Source organism: Pseudorca crassidens, chromosome 3, assembly GCF_039906515.1.
Source record: "Pseudorca crassidens isolate mPseCra1 chromosome 3, mPseCra1.hap1, whole genome shotgun sequence".
NCBI lineage: Eukaryota > Metazoa > Chordata > Mammalia > Artiodactyla > Delphinidae > Pseudorca > Pseudorca crassidens.
The window spans coordinates 14,058,040-14,072,139 of NC_090298.1; positions in this window are offsets into that span (position 1 = coordinate 14,058,040).

Here is a 14,100-nt window from a genome sequence, read left to right on the forward strand (position 1 = left end):
GTAAGAGAATTGCTACTCCAGCTTTCTGTTGATTTCCATTTGCATGGAATATCTTTTTCCATCCCCTCACTTTCAGTCTGTATGTGTCCCTAGGTCTGAAGTAGGTCTCTGATAGACAGCATATATACAGGTCTTGCTTTTGTATCCATTCAGCCAGTCTATGTCTTTTGGTGGGAACATTTAATCCATGTACATTGAAGGTAATTATCAATATGTATGTTCCTATTACCATTTTCTTAATTGTTTTGAGTTTGTTATTGTAGGTCTTTTCCTTCTCTTGTGTTTCCTGCCTAGAGAAGTTCCTTCAGCATTTGTTGTAAAGCTGGTTTGGTGGTGCTGTGTTCTCTTAGCTTTTCCTTGTCTGTAAAGGTTTTGATTTCTCTGTTAAATCTGAATGAGATCCTTGTGGGGTAGAGTAATCTTGGTTGTAGGTTTTTCCCTTTCATCACTTTAAATATGTCCTGCTACTCCCTTCTGGCTTGCAAAGTTTCTGCTGAAAGATCAGCTGTTAATCTTATGGGGATTCCTTTGTATGTTATTTGCTGTTTCTTCCTTGATGCTTTTAATATGTTTTCTTTGTATTTAATTTTTGATAGTTTGATTAATATGTGTCTAGGTGTGTTTCTCCTTGGATTTATCCTGTATGGGACTCTCTGCACTTCCTGGACTTGATTGACTATTTCCTCTCTCATATTAAGGAAGTTTTCAACTATAATCTCTTCAAATATTTCCTCAGTCCCTTTCTTTTTCTCTTCTGGGACCCCTATAATTCAAATGTTGGTGTGTTTAATGTTGTCCCAGAGGGCTCTAAGACTGTCCTCAACTCTTTTCATTCTTTTCTCTTTATTCTGGTCTGCAGTCATTATTTCCACTATTTTATCTTCCAGGTCACTTATCGATTCTTCTGCCTCAGTTATTCTGCTATTGATTCCTTCTAGAGAATTTTTAATTTCATTTATTGTGTTGTTCATCATTGTTTGTTTGCTTTGTAGTTCTGCTAGGTCTTGCTAAACATTTCTTGTATTTTATCCATTCTATTTCCAAGATTTTGGATCATCTTTACTATCATTACTCTGAATTCTTTTTCAGGTAGACTGCCTATTTCCTCTTCATCTGTTTGGTCTGCTGGGTTTTTACCTTTCTCCTTCATATGCTGTGTGTTTCTCTGTCTTCTCATTTTGCTTCACTTACTATGTTTGGGTTGTCCTTTTCACAGGCTGCAGGTTCATAGTTCCCATTGTTTTTGGTGTCTGCCCCCAGTGGCTAAGATTGGTTCAGTGGGTTGTGTAGGCTTCCTGGTGGAGGGAACTAGTGCCTGTGTTCTGGTAGATGAGCCTGGATCTTGTGTTTCTGGTGGGCAGGTCCACATCCGATGGTGTGTTTTGGGGTGAATGTGACCTTATTATGATTTTAGGCAGCCTCTCTGCTAATGGGTGGGGTTATGTTCCTATCTTGCTGGTTGTTTGGCATAGGGTGTCCAGCACTGTAGCTTGCTGGTTGTTGAGTGGAGCTGGGTCTTAGCATTGAGATGGAGATCTCTGGGAGAGCTTTCGCCATTTGATATTACATGGAGTCGGGAGGTGTCTGTTGGACCAATGTCCTGAACTTGGTTCTCCCACCTCAGAGGCAGAGGCCTGACACCTGACCGGAGCATCAAGGCCCCGTCATCTACATGGCTCAGAAGAAAAGGGAGAAAAAAAGAAAGAAAGAATATAAAAAGAAATAAAGTTATTAAAAGAAAAAATTTTTTTAATTATTGAAAATTTTAAAAAGTAATTAAAAAAAGAAAAAGGGCTTCCCTGGTGGCGCAGTGGTTGAAAGTCCGCCTGCCAATGCAGGAGACACAGGTTCGTGCCCTGGTCCAGGAAGATCCCACATGCCGCGGAGTGGCTGGGCCGGTGAGCCATGGCCGCTGAGCCTGCGCATCTGGAGCCTGTGCTCTGCAACGGGAGAAGCCACAACAGTGAGAGGCCCACGTACCGCAAAAAAAAAAAAAAAAGAAAGAAAGAAAGAAGAGAGCAACCAAACCATAAAACAAATTCACCAATGATAACAAGTGCTAAAAACTATATTAAAACAAAAATTGGACAGAGAGAACCCTAGGGTAAATGGTAGAAGCAAAGCTATAGAGACAAAATCACACAAAGAAGCACACCCATATGCACTCACAAGAAGAGAAAAAGGAAAAAATATATATATATCTATATATTAAAAAAAAAAGGAAGACAGCACCCAAATCAATAAACCAATCTACCAATGATAATAAACCCTCAATACTAAACTAAGATAAACATAAAACCAGAAACCAGTCAGTCTCATATACCCAACCCCACATCTATTCGTTGTCTATTCATGTATTCCACAGATGCAGGGTGCATCTAGTTGACTGTGGAGATTTAATCCGCTGCTCCTGAGGCTGCTGGGAGAGATTTCCCTTTCTCTTCTGTGTTCGCACAGCTCCCGGGGCTCCGCTTTGGATTTGGACCCACCTCTGCGTGTAGGTCACCTGAGGGCGTCTGTTCTTCGCTCAGACAGAATGGGGTTAAAGGAGCAGCTGATTCGGGGGCTCTGGCTCACTCAGGCCGGGGGGGAGGGAGGGGTACGGATGCGGGGCAAGTCTGTGGCAGCAGAGGCCAGCATGACATTGCACCAGCCTGAGGCGCGCCGTGCGTTCTCCCGGGGAAGTTGTCCCTGGATCACAGGACCCTGGCAGTGGCAGGTTGCACAGGCTCCCAGGCAGGGAGGTTGGATAGAGATCTCTGCTTGCACACAGGCTTCTTGGTGGTGGCAGTAGCAGCCTTAGCGTCTCATGCCCGTCTCTGGGGTCCGCGCTGATAGCCGCGGCTCGCACTAGTCTCTGGAGCTTCTTTAGGTGGCGCCCTGAATCCCCTCTCCTCACGTGAAACAATGGCCTCTTGCCTCTTCGGCAGCTGCAGAGTTTTTCCCGGACTCCCTCCCGGCTAGCTGTGACGCACTAGCCCCCTTCAGGCTTTGTTCCCGCAGCCAACCCCAGTCCTCTCCCTGAGGTCTGATCTCTGAAGCCCAAGCCTCAGCTCCCAGACCCGATCCGCCCCAGTGGGTGAGCAGACAAGCCTCTCAGGCCAGTGAGTGCTGCTTGGCACCGATCCTCTGTGCGGGAATGTCTCTGCTTTGCCCTCTGCACCCCTGTTGCTGCGCTCTCCTCCGTGACTCCAAAGATCATAAGTAAATATCAATATTTAAGCTAAGAACTTCCATTAGGTGCAGCCCAGTATATCTCCAAGTCATCTGACCCATTCTGTTCTGTACCAGTTGCCATCTTTAAGGGAAAAGATATATTGACATTGTCCATAACATTCATCGAAGATATCTGCACGTACAAGGTGAATGGTGGGTCATTGTAACCCCTTACAGGATTGATAAAGGGACGTTATCTTCTAAGGAGTCACGTAACTGGGGCCAGAAGGAAAATAATTGATCTTTATGGTTGAGCAGGTACTTCTGCCATTGGGGAAGTCTGGTTAGTGCATAATGCAGATGCGCAATGCACACTAGAGGGGAGGGAGGAGCCTCAAATAGGAAGAGGAAAAGAAAATGCATGTTTAAATTTAAATTTAAATTTAAATTTTTCTTGTCTTGCCTTAAAATGTGAATTTTTATTTCATCAGCATTAACCTCCAGAAGACAATAACTGAGGCCGTATTTACTCTTGGGGAAAAGTTGGCGTGAGGAGCCATGAGTTCTAATGAATGCCTATCTGTCCAACACTCTGGTTGGTGATTTACACCTATTACCATACTAATTGTCAGAGCTCTCCAAAGGGGTAGATTAAGTGGACTGAGGTAGTTCAGTGCCCTGGAAGCATGAATAGAACTGTCCCTTGACTCGTTTCCACTAGGCCAAACTGAAGGCTATTTTGTGCCATATTGGGTGACCATTCCATATTCTTCAGCATCCTAAGTCCTTCAAAGGTTTCTTTCAAAGCAACCAAACCTCTACCACGGCAGCCATCTGGTCTACCTCCCTCATCACGTGCCCAGCCCCTGAATGAAAATATCTAACTCTTCCACACATAGGAAGGGCTGGTCCTACATACTTTCTTGGAGTCATGTTTTGAGCTCCTAAGGAATTCACAGAGAATAAGACGTGACTGGGGAGGGATTACTGTATCTCACCTACTACATTTACTTCACCTTGCCCTTCACTAGACTTTGTTGCTTGTATGACTGGGGGCAAGAACTGTATCATGCAGCCTGAATCCCCTATGGCATCCAGCCCCCTGCCTTGCACATAGTAGGTGCTCAATAGTTGTGAGTGGAGTGACCAACTGATTAAATGAATTAATGGGCAGATAATAGCTCACTGATAGGGTGTCGTCAGCTGCCAAACCTTTCCTCCCTTTTCACTCATCTTCCAGCACCTGACCCACTTCCCTTCCCTTTCCTCCTGCTAACCTGACATGCCCTTCACTGTGTCACCCTCCACTGATTGACTTGCCACAGTGCAATGAGGGCCCAAGGAGAATGACTCAGCTCAGTATTATGTCTGCTTCTCCCCTGACCTTGCTCCTTCATTATTTGCTCATTACCAGACTGAGTGACTCAGCACCTGGCTTAATGGAAGTGGTGTTTATAGTGTATATAATACTATACATGTGTTTGCATATATATTATATATATATATGTATATATATATTTATATAAAATACATTTTAAAAAACTCTCCTCAGCCACTATCTCATTTTATTGACACAGCACCTTCTTGAGCCAGCAAGATGCACCTCATGAGTCTTATCTTATGGGAAATAAAGTTGACTTAACAAAGGTCACATAGCTAGTTAAGCTGGTTAGTGGCAGGTGCATGTCCCAATATTCCTTTTACTGGATCACCAATCTCTTCTTCATATTGCTGGCTTACCTTGTTTCTGCCCTCAGGGCAAAGGCTTATCACCAATGATGCAGTTCTAATATAGTACAATGGATGTTGATAAACTTGACCATAGCTTCTAAAAGTGCACTCTGGTAGTTTTTTAGCTCAGAGACTTTGAAGTACTTGTGGAGGCACATTTTTGTTATGAACAAAAATTACCTGAAATACTGATATTTAGTATTTTAAAAAATCCCACCTCACTGAAATCTCATCAAAAATCCTCACAAATTCATTTGTGAGGATTTGGGGGGGATGGAGGTAGCATAAGATATGAGTATTGTAGGAGCTTGGAGGGGTCTTCTGCCCCAGGAAAGGGTCCATTCCTGCAAACAGCCTGAGAACAATTGCACAGTCAGCATGGCTGGGGCCCCCAGGCCAGGTGAGTGGCTGAAGGCCTAGGTGATTTGTTTTGAGAGATGAGGAAGTTTGTCAAGGAAGAAGTGGTGGGTTAAAGGATGCTTAGCAGGAGAAGGAGGACAAGTGAAGTAGAGACACGGGCTAAGGGATGTCTAATTGTTGGGTACATTAGGGTACCAATTTGCTATGTGCATCTGTAAGAACTACTTGGGTCCCCAAAACATGCATTTAGGCGTTGTTTTTTATTTAGTTTATTTTTTAATTGTTTTAAAATTATTTTCTTCTGAATCCATTTTCCTGTGTGTCAGGAGGTTAAATTGACAAATTTACTACTTGTTAGCTACGTGACATAGGAAAAAGTTTTTAATTTCTCTGAGCCTCATATTTCTACTTTTGTGAATTAGAGAGACTTGGACCTGCCACACAGCACTGCTGTGAGGATGAAATGAGGTGATCTATGTAAGGCATCCAGGACAGTACTTGGCAAAGAGTAGTTGCTTAGTAATTTATTGTCTGGGTGGACTTTCAGGTGTTTCCATCACTTATACCAAATATATACATTTCTAATGACTGTTTTGATCCCCAAAGTCCAGATCTCTTGGAAACACTCTTGTAATCATTTTTTTTAATTTATTTTTTTAATATCTTTATTAGAGTATAATTGCTTTACAATGTTTTGTTAGTTTCTGCTGTATAACAAAGTGAATCAGTTATATGTATACATATATTCCCATATCCCCTCCCTCTTGCGTCTCCCTCCACCCTCCCTATCCCACCCCTCTAGGTGGTCACAAAGCACCGAGCTGATCTCCCTGTGCTATGCAGTTGCTTCCCACTAGCTATCTATTTTACATTTGGTAGTGTAAATATCTCCATGCCACTCTCTCACTTCGTCCCAGCTTACCCTTCCCCCTCCCCGTGTCCTCAGGTCCATTCTCTACGTCTGCGTCTTTATTCCTGTCCTGCCCCTATGTTCATCAGAACCATTTTTTTATTCCATATATGTAATCATTTCTTCAGTCTGTTGACACTACTAGATAGATGATAGATAGATAGATATAGAAATGAGAGCTAAATGAACAAATGAGTACAGAGACATGGAGAGAGAAATATACATACATACACTGATGGAGAGAGAGAGAGAGAGATCGGAAGGTAAAGAGATATAGAATTGAAGTATTTATTGCTCTTGACTCACCCACATCCCCATGAAATGTCACTATTTAATGGCTCTGAATCCAAAGCCTGAGTAATTGCAAATGATTGGACTTAGGAACTTTCACTGCAGGTCCTGGTTATTTATACTTCTTTCTTGTTACTGAGTAATGAGCCATCACACAGGAAAATGGAGGTCATGAATAAAGAGAGAACAAATTTAAACCTACTCAGATACTAAAACTGGGCTCAAATAATAATTGAAGAGCAAAGAGAATATATTTTCTCCAATCTGATTATACATTTTCAACCTCCCTAACTCCATCATGACTTCAATAAATGCCTCCCCACCTCAGCCCCACACCTCCTCTCCCCTGCCAAATGCACCCATGACCTCAGTTTTTACTGTGTAGCTGGGAGGTAACTAAAATGATTGTTTATGTGGAACCCAGGAAACCTGCCTAGTGAGTAGCGGTAGAGTCTGTAAGGGGTAGGTTCTTGGAAGAAAGAGCATGGGAGGGCAGAATCCATGGAGACTAGATGTCCTGGAACAATCACACACTTCTCACACACCTTGACAGCGAAGAGTCTCAGGTGAAGTCATCGTCACCGGCCATTACCAGTGTGCAGAGGACACGTATTGTAATTAATGGACCCATCAAGTCTTGCCCGTAACAGATGCTCAATAAATACTTTTGGAGTGAATGTAGTGAATGAATGTGTAGTTCTGCGTCTAGCGCCTCCCCGAGGGTATTAGCAAGTACGGAGAGTTTGGAAACAGCTAGTTTAGATGGTGTAATGGATGGTAATCCCGCTGTTTTTTGACAGGGGACATTTCAGAGAAGGATTGTAAAAGTGCTCCCCCTAGAGGGACCAGTATAAAAAGCATGGCACAAGGTAGGTTCCAGCAGCCCTTCTCCAGGACCTCTGATAAAGCAGCTATTTGGGGATGGTAAGTCATCATGGTCAGTGGGGGACCAGTAGTCAGCGTTAACTGACACTGTCAGTGGAGATGGCAGGGTCTTTGGCCAGTCCTGGTCTGAGGCTGCTGCAGGTCACGACTTTCGTGTGGGACCTAGGACAGAGTAAGAAACACCTTCCTCAGGGCTGTGAGGACCACACTGGCCACCAGAAGGATGAACCGGATGGACTTGGTTCAAGCTGCCTGCGTTGCTGTCTCTGCTGTGCAGCAGAAGTTTGCACCTTCAGGTCGAATTTTAGCCAATTAACAGGGAAACTTCCCCTCCCAGTCTCCTTCCAAGGGTGAGACCCGAGGTGGGATCCACTCATTGCTAATTAGAATGAATAAAAAGAGACACTGGAAAATTTGAAGTGTGTAATTATGGGTATAACACTGGCTAACGGGAGCCTGGAGATGGCATTCTGAGAGGCTGGCGGAGCTTTCTGTTCACAGCTCTTGGGTCTGCCCCATGGGGGATGCTGGGGCTCTTAAGCAGTCCCTTCTCACTCTAGAAGGCAGCTAAGAAATCCCAGAGGGCCCAGCATGAGCCCAGAATAGGACAAATAAGAGTTTCCCAAAGGGAGCAAGGTCTGTATTATATCATAAAAAATGATCCATGAGAATTGGAGAGCAAATCATTGATGTTGAGAGGGTTTTTTGGTCCTGAATTGAATGATACATGCAGAGATCATTATTTCCTCTTCATAAAAGCATTGGTGTCCTAACTGCAAAATGCCAATCACTAAGATGGGTTAGGGGGACAGGACAAAAGGGATGCAGAGGACATTCCCAAGTAGTGTCCCATTAAGGTGGGCTTATATCAAAGAAGACTGTGCTCGAATCCTTGCTCGGAAAGCACATTCTGAGTCAATAACGTCCTTGTCCTTCTCTGTTACCTGACATTCCACTTGCCTTTGCGTCATTACTTGAGACCTTCTTTACAGAATGAATCCTGATGGCCACTCGGTAAATCCAGCAAAGCAGCGTAGTCAAATTTTAAACTTCTCAAAAATGAAGAATATATAAAAAGAGTAGGGGGAAAGAGGAGATTCTCATTTATAAAAAAAAAAAAAAAAGAGTAGGGAAGAGCAGAGTGTTGGGTATGCACACAGAATCAACCTTTTTATTGCTGGGTAGAAATAAATCAAAAGCAGACACTTCGCTTGACCCTAGATGAAGCAGTGCCTGGAGCTGGATAACGGTAGGTCACTGAGTCTGAAGTGCACATAAAATCCAATTGTAAGTTGGCTGATCACAGCACATGACTGGATTCACTTATTGCTAATTAGAATGAATAAGAAGAGACACTGGGAGATGTGAAGCTTGAAATTATGGGTAGGAAAAGCCGCTTGATGGGAGGAAACCAATTTTTCCTAGTGTTTTGGAAAACCGTTTCACATAGTGTCTGGTCCATTATTTATGCCCTGATATTTGCATGTAGTAAGAACCACAGATATTTCTGATCAAACTACACTCCAGGACACCCAGTTTGAAGGGGCTTTAAGGGTCCAAGCTGGGAAGAGTGAATGGGTTTTGCTCCCTGTTAAAGAAGGGATCTTCTGTTCCTGGCTTGTTTGGAAAGATATTTTTCCTTCTGCCTCAAGTGATAAAATGCACACCGTTGAGAAAGGCGCTGGATACTGTACTGTTAGCTGAGGTTGATGTGATGGCCAGATAGGCCTCTTGATTATTGATCATTTTATTTGTACCTCCTGGTGCTAACTTCTCTTTCTTAGGGTGAGCTCACTCTTCCTTTTATCTATTTAGAAAAGAAATGAACTGCTAGGCTCATACAAGCTAGGGGCGGCTGTAGGGAGGTGTATGGCCCGAAGAAACCAGCTAGACATAGTGCTGGTTAAAAATACAAAGGGATCTTTTGTGGGAATTCTTACTCTATAATGTTGGAATATCTTTTTCCCCCAAATTTCTGGCCAGAAGTGAGATGGCAGGGTTATTTTAATCTTAATTCTATTTAGGGGATTGGAGTGTTCCAAAGAGAAGGAGAGCTTTGCTGAACATTTTAAACAATTGATACCAGATGGATTTTTTGTATCATTTTTCAAATAGTTTTCTCTAAATGAGTTCTAAAGATAGAATGTCCATAATCACTAAATATTGAAGGATGCTGAAATATTAAGCAACTAGGATGGCGAATCCTGCTGTATCCAGGTGTCACTTTGTGTAAATGGCTTCAATTCTTTATTTCTTGGTGCTTCTATGATGTATCTGAGACAGAAACCCTGGCAAATTAGGGGCCACAGAATGAATTTGTAGGATGAATTGCCCACATCTCTGCTCAGTGGCATACTTTGAGAATATTTTGCAATAATAATAAATGACTTTTATTTCAAATTAGTTTTAAGGGTAATTGTAATGACAAGTGTATTTATGTGTGTGTGTTTGAGAGAGAGAGAAAGAGAGGAAACAGGGACAGGGAGAGACACATAGAAAAAGACAGGGAGAGAGAGAGAGAAATTCCAGTGCAGAAGCCAAGATTAAAACTGGGGTTGGGGCTTCCCTGATGGCGCAGTTGTTGAGAGTCCGCCTGCCGATGCAGGGGACACGGGTTCATGCCCCGGTCCGGGAAGATCCCACATGCCGCGGAGCCGCTGGGCCCGTGAGCCATGGCCGCTGATCCTGCGTGTCCGGAGCCTGTGCTCCGCAACGGGAGAGGCCACAGCAGTGAGAGGCCCGCGTACCGCAAAAAAAAAAAAAAAAAAAAAAAAAAAACCAAACTGGGGTTGGATTCCCACCCATGACCTACTGCACAATGCTCCTGTCTCCTAAGGCTTTTCATCAAATAATCACCATGCAAAGGTGAGAGTCAAGACAACTGGCACAGCCCCAGCTCTGCCCAAATAGAATTAACATCCATTGTAAACTTTTAACATGGTTATAACTATGCATTGAGCAAACACCAGCCATGAACTGATATTCCAAGGACTCCCCATCCTTGCTACACCTACTGCCAGAGTGAAAGTACATGGGTTTTCTTGCTCTGGGTCACTAGACATAGATATCTTGGCCATGATGGTTTGAACTAGAGATTGCCTCCTCAGCTAAAAGCCACATGACATATATGGTAGCCCAGTAGCTTATAAGGTGGCCAAGTGCTGGATAAGTGTGCTCCTTTTTGGATGAAGACCAGCCCACCCAGAAAGAGCCTTTCTCTGGAGGGACTGAAAGAATGATACAAGAAGTAAAAGGAAGAAATATAGGCAAGGCAGCCACAGAGAGAAACCAAGAGTAAAGAGAGAAGCAGCTAGAAAAGTGGTTAGGTGGTGAAAAGGGCAAACTCACTAGAATAGGTGCTGTTGACAGAGAGGACAAGAAGGGACCAGAGCCCCTGAGGATCCAGAATGATGCTTCATCTCTTGTGACACCTCCTGTGGGAGAATGGGCGAGACTGCCTGACCCCACCCACTTCCCCAAGTGTTCCTTGCTCGACTCCCCTCCCCTGAGGTTATCTGAAGCCTCTCTCTCCTCCTTGTGACCCAAAGTAATTATAATAATAATAACTCTAATAATCAAATGCTTACTATATGCTAAATGTTTAAGTAGAATGTTTTACTTAATTATTGCAAAAACACTCTGAAATAAGTATCATAATTACCATACCCATATTACAGATGAGTTAACTGAGGAAAAAGGGGGTCTAGTACTGTGGAAGCCTTCATACTGATTGCACTAAGTATCAGTAACTAGTCAGTTAATTGAAAATGCCAACTGAAATGAGAAAATATTAAAAATGGATTCATGCATACCTTCAACATTCTATTTTCTTTAAAACATGAATGTATATCAATTGGACGAGGCCTTCTCTTTAAGTAGAAACCACTAATTGGAATTCAGCCCTGTTTTTCTGGCAGAAACTACACACACGACATATGCTCAGCATTTCTAGTTTCAGTTTCTTTGATGCAAAATAAACCTGGCGGCATGTGTGAGGCAATCTGATGTGGAAACCTTTTAGATACTTTAAAATTTTTTCTAACCTTTTATAGTTATTTTTTCAACCAACTTGCATGGTTTTTCTTATCCAGTCCTTCCAAAGCATTCACTTAGTTTTCACAGGGGGAAAAAAAGCATCTTTTTCTCACACTCAGATTTTATTATTAGTTATCATATTTAATTAAATTATCTAATGACAACTGGCATTAAAACATTTAAGAACTAACTTTTAGACAACTCATCTGGTAAGAGCAGAAATATAGGGGACTCAGAGAGGATTCTGCATTCTAAGGTGGTTGTAACCATGTATACCATTTCATAAGTTCAGCTAGAATCTCCGTCCTCTCCCCTTGAAGCTGGAGGGGCCTTGGTGACCACCTCGACAGAGTATGGTGAAAATGAGGCTCTGTGGCTTCCAATCTTTTTTTTTAAATAGATTTTAATGAGTTATTTTATTAATTTTTATTTTTGGCTGTGTTGGGTCTTCATTGCTGCGCACGGGCTTTCTCTAGTTGCGGCGAGCGGGGGCTACTCTTCCTTGCGGTGCGCGGGCTTTTCATTGCAGTGGCTTCTCTTGTTGCAGAGCACGGGCCCTAGGTGCACGGGCTTCAGTAGTTGTGGTACCCGGGCTCAGTAGTTGTGGCTCCCGGGCTCTAGAACGCAGGATCAGTAGTGGTGACGCACGGGCTTAGTTGCTCCGCGGCATGTGGGATCTTCCCAGACCAGGGCTCGAACCCGTGTCCCCTGCATTGGCAGGTGGATTCTTAACCACTGTGCCACCAGGGAAGCCCATGGCTTCCAATCTTAAGTCATAAAAATGCCACACATTTCCACCTTGTTCTTCTGCAACACTGCCTTTTAGAACCCAGCCACATGCTGCAAGGAAGCGAAGCAAACTGTAGAGATGCCCCGTGGAGAGGAACCAAGGCCCTTATCCCACGGCCCTGACTGAGCTCCCAGCTGACACCAGCACCACTTGCCAGTGATGTGAATGAAGGATCTGGAAAGCAGATCCTCCAGGCCCGGTCACACCACTCTGCCTTCTACCATGGGCAGCAGGGAGGAACCGTTCCTTTTGAGCACTTCCGGAGTACAGGTTAGTCAGCAAAATAAAAGATAGTCATTCATTTTAAGCCAGAGTTTGGGCCGTTTGTTATGCAGCAGTGGATAACTGCAGTGAGTGCTTTGGGTTTCACTGGTATGTTTCACAGAGGGAATGGAGAACTTAGGTCAATTAATGGGTCTGTTAGGTAAACATCCCCTATAACTTCTCCAAGATTACACAAGGATTAAAAGATAAAATCTGGTTTTGAACCCAGAAGTATGACTTCAGAATTATATTACTATGTCCCTGAAAACATTTTATAAGCCCCTGATAAGCCATATATAACAGCTGATGATTCACAATAATTTGGTTTTATTTCTTAACTCCATGCTTACAGACAAGCTCTTAACATTTACAGGGTCCAAGGCAGGAGTACAAATAAATCCCAAGATGTCTAACATTTAAAAGTTTAAAATGAAGTTTAAAACAGTTAAATAAGTTTTATCCTCTTAACTGTACAAATAGCTTCATGAAGTCTAAATGGCCAGGTTTGAGTTTTTGGACTCCATGGCTCTGCCCTCTCTCTTTCTACCCCTGGATCCTCACCTCACTGCAGTGGTTTTGGTCACATGTGTGCAACCTCCAGCCTATACATCCAAGCTTCATTCATGGATCCTCTTGCCCCATCAGCTGCCTCTTGGACAGCCCTAAGTTCTATAGGGACGTTCACCCTGGTGGATGGTCAGTTCTAGGAGAATAACCGAGGAAAGAGGCTCATGAAGACTCAGGAAGTAGACTTGAGCCATTTAGGTAGAAAATTCTGAGATCCTAATGCTTAGAACATGGTCCAAATAAAGAAGTAGAAGTGGGCTCTGGATGGACTCTGGTGGGCAGGTACCCTTGGCCTACCGTCCCCTTGTGCCATGTGAAGCAGTGTAGCTAGAGGAGACTAGAGCAGCACATACACCATGAGGGACACAGGACAGGGACCCCTATTCTCAGGTCCTAGGACAGTAGTGACTCCACCTCCCACTTGCTGTTTCTCTCCAAGCCCTCTCCCCCACACCCTCGTTCACAGTGTCTGACACATGATGGGAATGGATAAATATTTGCTGAATAGAGTAGCCTTATTCCCAAAGGCAAGTTTTACCTGCTCAGTCTTGGGTGCTGCTGGGGGTTAAGCCTGTCAGCCCTGGGTGAGGTCATAAGGCTGGAGTAGGAGCCAGACTTCCCCACACCTCTGAGCACAGCTACAATTGATGCTAAGTGAGTCTAAAGAGCAAACATGATGAATGGGAATTAGATTTGGCTCAATGAATGGGGAGCACAACACAAGCACCAGACGTTTGAGAATGAAACCTTGAGCACTGACTGTCCCCATGTTTTGTCCTGACAATGACGTTTTCCACTGACACTGAGAAACTGCTGTAATCTCTCCCAGACACCTGTGCCCAGCTGAGAGCACCCCCTCCCTACCCAAGTACATATATTCTTCTGGTAATGACAACCGAGTAAAGCGCAAGTGTTTGGAGCTAATAGTTGCTTTGTTGCTCTGTAGAATGTTGCAACTGCACATTTAGGAGATTTATTTAAAGAGAACTACTCATCCTGATTGTATTTTCAAAGCAGCCTCTGCAGAACCACAGAATCTTCCAAGTCCAACACCAGTAATGATCGTAGCACACTATTATTCACCAGACCTGTAAGTCACAGACCTTCCAAA